Source organism: Nelumbo lutea, chromosome 1, assembly GCF_056320005.1.
Source record: "Nelumbo lutea isolate HS-2025 chromosome 1, American lotus-T2T, whole genome shotgun sequence".
NCBI classification, from domain to species: Eukaryota; Viridiplantae; Streptophyta; class Magnoliopsida; order Proteales; family Nelumbonaceae; genus Nelumbo; species Nelumbo lutea.
In genome coordinates, this window is record NC_142684.1 from 162,737,845 (window position 1) to 162,744,005 (window position 6,161).

At 43.8% G+C, this 6,161-nt stretch overlaps 1 long non-coding RNA gene across 1 annotated transcript; it reads left to right on the forward strand.

Moving 5' to 3' along the window:
* The first annotated feature begins 4,685 nt into the window (after positions 1-4,685).
* On the forward strand, positions 4,686-5,794 carry LOC148878822 (uncharacterized). Its single transcript, XR_016105536.1, has 2 exons — positions 4,686-5,079; positions 5,180-5,794. It is a non-coding gene; the product is annotated as an uncharacterized LOC148878822 (long non-coding RNA).
* The last annotated feature ends 367 nt before the right edge of the window (positions 5,795-6,161 follow it).

The window sequence follows — 6,161 nt, forward strand, 5'->3', positions numbered from 1 at the left end:
TGCATGCAGGGGTGGTGCAATCGTGGGTAGCGATAGTGATGGGTATTATGTCCAGCAGCGTTCCATGGTCTACAAGAAGTCTTCGTTCCTATAAAAAGTGAGATAACTAGCATTTAATTCATTGAAAAAAATAGGTAGTGCGTAGTGGAGTGCAGAGATTAACATGTTGTTGTCGTTTTAATTTGTTACTTTGGTTAATAAGGTGGATGATACACTTGGGGTATTCCACACGCACGCGGTGGCAGGGCTGTTAGGTGGAGTACTGAGGGGCTATTGGCGGAGCTGGTCCTTTGCCGGCTCATCTTACCGGTGAAGAACTTGAGGGGTGCATTCTACTGTTACTTTGAGAGAATCTCAACCATCAGGATTCGCTGGAGAATGCAGAATAGAAGACGAGAGATATTGAAGTGAAGAGGAAAGCCACCAATGTTACTTTCATCGTTAGAGAGAGTATGCCACCCCTTCAGGGATGCAAAAAATTTCTAGGATTTAAAGAGTTCCTGACTGGTTTCCCGAGTCTGAAGCATCTCTTCCAAGCGGGAAAATGGCAAAATTTTAAGAAATCAATATATCCAGAAATTCAATCAGGGTATCCGATGACAAAAAAATTGAAACCGAAATCCAGGAAAACTCTAAAGGATCAAACTTCCCTTTTGCTTTAAGCCCACAACTAGGCGAGATTCTTGTTTCTCTCTTTCTCTCTCAAAATCTTTGTTTCCTCTTTTAATGGTCGCAACTTACCCCAACGCATTCTGACGCTAAATCTTTGCTAGATTTGGCAGAGTGGAGGAAGAAAATTAGATTTTCTTGGGAGGACGGAAAACACAGGCAACGATAGAAGCTAGAAGCACCTGGTTGCCGAACTGTACAGTTCTGGTCTACCAACAGGGTTTCATCGGTGGTAGTTTTTTGTTCACCCTCAAGAAGACGATGCATAGAGATGAAGATGGAGGAAGGAGAAGAAGATGAAGAAGGAGAATTAGAAGAAGAAAAAGAGGGGGAAAGTGAGAGGGAGGAGGAGGGAGAGATCAGAGAAGGACCTGGTCGGAGGTGGAGAGGGTCAATGCCGGTTTGCCGCCACTATGCTAGAAAAATAGAGAGAGGTAAGAGAAAAGAGACCAGAAGTCTGAGGAAGAAGGGGTTATCGGAATACTAACGATGTTAACGGTAAGGGTATAGTTAGTCAATTAGCTAAACCATAAGGGTAGTTTAAGAAATTTACCCAAATAAGAAGTATTCTAAGCTGCATCAGGTTAGTCAAAACATGGCCACTCCACTAAGGTGCTCATAATGATATCCTAAGTGACTGTAATGGGAAGTTTGAGGAGCTAGCCAAAGTGAACTCGTTTCTATCTCATTTGATCCATGAGTAAGTCATCAAGTGGTTGATAAAGGGGCTTGACATTTGGAACAGATGGCAAAGTTATGCAAGCATACTGTCGTGTGTCCCCATTTTCAGTTTTATTACTCTAATTTCCAATTTGAGTTAGGAACTTTTCTTTCACTACCCAATTATATGTACTATTAGTGGGGACCCATGCGATGCATGAGATTTGTTAAGTTAAAGATAAATAATAAAAACATGTAAGAGTATACATAGGGATGTCAACGGGTTGGGTTCAGCACATGTTTGCCTCGATCCTAACCCATCCTTCCATACTCCAACCCGAACTCGACCTGACCTGGCTTAGAAAGTACATGATTCCCGAACCGATCCAACCCTATGGGGTTTAACCTGGTTCCGACCCGACTTGACCCATATAGTTTTAAATGTATTTTTTAACACATTTTGAAGACCTAAAATACATTAATTTAAATGAGGAAATTGTTTTATGGATTCTAAGGTGTTATTTTTTCCATTTAAAAAAGAAGAAAATAAAAATATAAATAAATTATAAACTTTAAGCCTATAAAGTTAGAAGTCAAAAAATTGCAAGAATACTTGGTATATATGCAAGGTATCATGACTTGACGGGGCACGTCAGTCAAAACCCGAACCCGACCCAAACCCTACTCGGGGTCAAAGAATCAAAACTCTAATCCGACCCTAAACCAAATATACTTAACCATAACCTGACCCTATAGGGTCGGGTCAAGCCGGGTTTACCATTTAACTTGATCCATTGACATCCCTATATACAGTTGTTTTATATAATAATTAATAATCATTTTTTTTATTTTATATACTACTTTTAATAATTTTTGTAATACAAAAATAACAATAATTAAGTTTAGATGGGGTTGTTTATTAAACTTAGGGATGGCAGTTTTCTCCATCTCCCTGATCCCTGAGGGAATCTGCCTCAACTAGGGTAGGGATGGCAGTTTTATATATTATTAGGTATGTTTGGTTCGCAAGAATAGAGTTCCAGAATCATTTCGATTCTAAATGTTTGATTTGGCGGAATCGGAACCCCATTCCCATCCTAGGCGGAATAGGAATCACTCGTATGAGACAATGGCCATTCCCGACCCTCACCAGGGAATGCGATTCCCATTTCGGATATGAGTATCATTTTTTATTTTTTATTTTTGGACATAAATGCCCTCCTCATTTTCAATCCAATCGAAGAGATTGGGAGAGCCGAACAGGGAAAAGTCCATCGCCGAACAGAGGGCCGAACCAACCTCCGGCAAGGTAAGATCATTTGCTAAACCATTATCCTCATCCTCCTCCTCCTTCTTTTTCTTTTTCAGATACGATCGATCTACTTCACTACTACCATTAACGGTTTTTCATACCAGATCTAGGCGATCAGTGAGAATAGTCTGTAAAATATTCATACACCGATGGATCTACTCCTATTTTTTTTCTACGATTCATAGGTGTCTCCATTTCTGGGATTATATAAGGCCCTGAGTTCTTTTATATTCAACATTTTGATTCATCTTCTCTCTGTATATCCGTACATATTTGTTTTGTAGTCACTAGGTTCATTGCAAATGGCCATGCAGACTCCCTTTTAGTCTTTTTGATTGCTAAAAAAACATCCAAATGGCCAAGCCCGTTTTGGTAGGGAGTGATTTTATTAAGAGGCATATCTGTTCAAACAACATAGAGGTTGCAGTTCTTATTTTCTCTTTTTTTTAAGTATAATGGATTTTTTTTCCTGCAACCTATAGGATTGTGTGTGGATTTGGGTACTGCTTCTGATTACTGCTATTTTCTTCCATAAGTATTTATATGCTTTATTGATATTACAACCTTAAACTTATCTCATTTGCCAAAGTGCCCTTGGATCGAGGTGATCCCGGTGCGATCTTGTGTTGAGGTATACTTGCCCTGAAGTAGTCCTGACCAAGGTGGTTCATCTGTCCGGGCTCGATCTGTAACGAACTTGGTTCCATTATTCTGGTTGTGATTTGGTATTGGGATGATCTTAGCCCAAAGTGACTTTAGTTCAGGATACTAGCGTACCCGAGGTTGATTTGTAGCGAGCTGATTTATGTTGAGCTGTCACCCGTGTTGAGTCATGTCCATGTGCTAGTCTGATCACGTCGAGTTGTCGCTTATGCTGAGTCATGTCCACGTGTCTCCCTGTCACGAGGTTGAGCCAAATTCTCCTTCATTAATTGTCCTCCACTCATCGAGCTAGGGGTCTTGGCCTGGTTGAGGAGTTCACGATGTGCCAAGTGGATTTGGCTCAAAATCAGGCTACTCTATCAGATGGGTCCATGCGGTTCACGTGCAAATGTCACGCAACCTATTGGCTTCGCAGATGCCAAAAAATGCACTAAACCATTTTCGATCTCGAGGGTTGTTCTACCGGTTTTTTAGGAGCCGTCGGATTTCTTTGATCTTGACCGTTGCTTCTTTGATACAATGGCTATAAATAGGGAGACCTGGGACTCATTTTCTTCACCACAAGCTTACTAGTCTTCGATCTGAGGTCGCGCTTAACTTATTTAGCTCGGGTTTTCTAGTTCGCCACTTCCTTCCAGTTCGATCATCCCTCTTTGCTGAGTCTCCCTTCGCTTTTTTCTTTTCAGTTCGGTTTAGTTCCATGTCTTCTTCTAGTTTTGATAGTCTTCTAAATGAGGCCGAGGGTACCTCGGCCCAGGTCAGTAGCCGAGACAAGGCTACTTCGGGCTCAGAGGCAGTTAGTCACCTTCTCGAGGTACAATCATCCCGGGAGGCGCGAGAGGCCTCAGGTAGTCTAGCATCCACTTCTCATCAAGGTTGGGTGCTAGAAAACTTTGGCCCTTCAACAATGACCTTGGACCGGCTCTAGGCCTTAGTACGCTAGTACAACCTCCCGAGAGAGTTCTCCTATAGTCTCCCCTTGGGAACATGATCACAACGAGATTGTGATTTTTGAAGCTTGTGCTCTTCCCGAGAATAGGAGAACCTATTACCTGTCTCCTCGCCCGGGCTATAAGCTTTTGCACGAACTTCCCAATAGGATCCCGGCCTAGAAATAGGATTACTTCGTGGTCCGTAACCCCGAGGGGTGGCCTTTCCCAACCCATTGGAGGTCGGTCATTCAGGATTCTGGTGATAGACTGGACCTGAAGACAAGAGAGACGCTCAAGTCTTGGGTGGAGCTTAGACTCATCTGCGTAGACTACCTTGCTGAAGGTAAGCTCATGCAAGCCGACTTGAGTCCTGGTAGGTTGCCCGTTTTTTGCTTTTTTAAGGTTCTGATTAGTTCGTGACTAATCTTATTTTTCATTTTTGCAGTTACCATGCCGGTCAATGTAGAAAGTCTCTTGAGGAGCTCCCAGAAGGGGAAGAAGAGGGCTGCGAAGAGACCGCGCCAGGAGGTCGGTTTTTCATCTGAGGTCTTAATCGTGGAGAAGGTCTCCAATGGGCCTCCCCAGGAAGAGGTCCGACCTGCTGCTCACCACCAAGAGCCGCCACCATGAGGGAGCTCGCCACCAAGAGCCGGAGAGTTTGTCCGCACCCATGCAGGCAAGTACCGTACCAAAGAGTACTCTTCCGAGCTCGCAAGAGAGCATTATGGACCACATGCTCACCATGCGTAAGAGTCGGGATGCCGTCTTCCATGATGAAGTTGCGAGGTGGGTGGAGATGTCTCCGGGTCGGCTTTTGGGACTAATTGGCAGCCACTGTATGTGGTAAGCACTCTGCTTTTTTTCTTCTCCCCCTTTTTTTTCTTTATTTTTTTCTAACTCTACTAGTTACGCGCTTGTCTGCCAATCAACGATCCGTATAAAGGAATCTCGTGATGCCAAGGCGGAGGTGCAGAAGCTCCACTGTGAGCTGGACCTGACCTAGGGCAAGGCACTTAGAGCCAAAAAGTGGGCTATGGCCCAGAAGCAGCTGATCTTGACCTTGGAAGGGAAGATCTCCACGCTGGCTGAGGAGGAGTGGCTTCAGCGAGAGGTTGTGAACCTCGAGGCCACGGTCAAAGAGTGCACCAAAATCTTTGAGATTGCCATTGCAGAAGAAAGGAAAAAGGCCATCGAGAGCTTCAAAGAGTCCCCTGAGTTCGAGACCCTACAGGTCGAATACGGCTCAAGCTCCTATCACTATGGGTTCAAGCTGTGCTGGTACCTGATCCGGCAGAAGTTCCCCGATCTCGACCTTGGCGGGATCACGATGACAAGCTTAGACTCCGGGGTGGCCAAGGCGGTGGACGAGGAGCCTGACTCCCCAAGGGAGGAGAGTGATAACGAGGTTGAAGTGGTGGACCCCTCCGCATGATAGCTTGTTCTTTCTCTTTTTTCTTTTTGAATTTGTGGATGTACACCCCGAGGCCATTGAGCTTGGGTCATAGTAAACTTCTTGTTCTTGAACTTTTTACTAATAAAATATACTGTTTCTGAGTAATCCTGAGTGCAAAATAATTCTAAGTGTGAGTGTGCTCCGAACTGGGCAATTTAACATATAGGTTACCTGAACTATCGAGCTACAGAGCTAGCAATGAGTAAGGATAACCGAAAGAATAAATTGTGTTTACTCTGAACTACATAGGTTACCCTGAACTATTGAGTTACTGAGCTTGGTAACGAGTAAGGGTAACCGAGGTGAAATTTTTTCTTTGTTGTCCTGAGCTGCTTACATACGAGATGTTTGTTTAAGTGTTGGTTCCTTGACGGACCCGAACTGCGATTGTTGCCGAGGTGGTATGGACATCGTAAGGTTTATGCCCAAGCTGTATTTACCTTAGGTACTCGAACCAACTTGCTTATTTCAG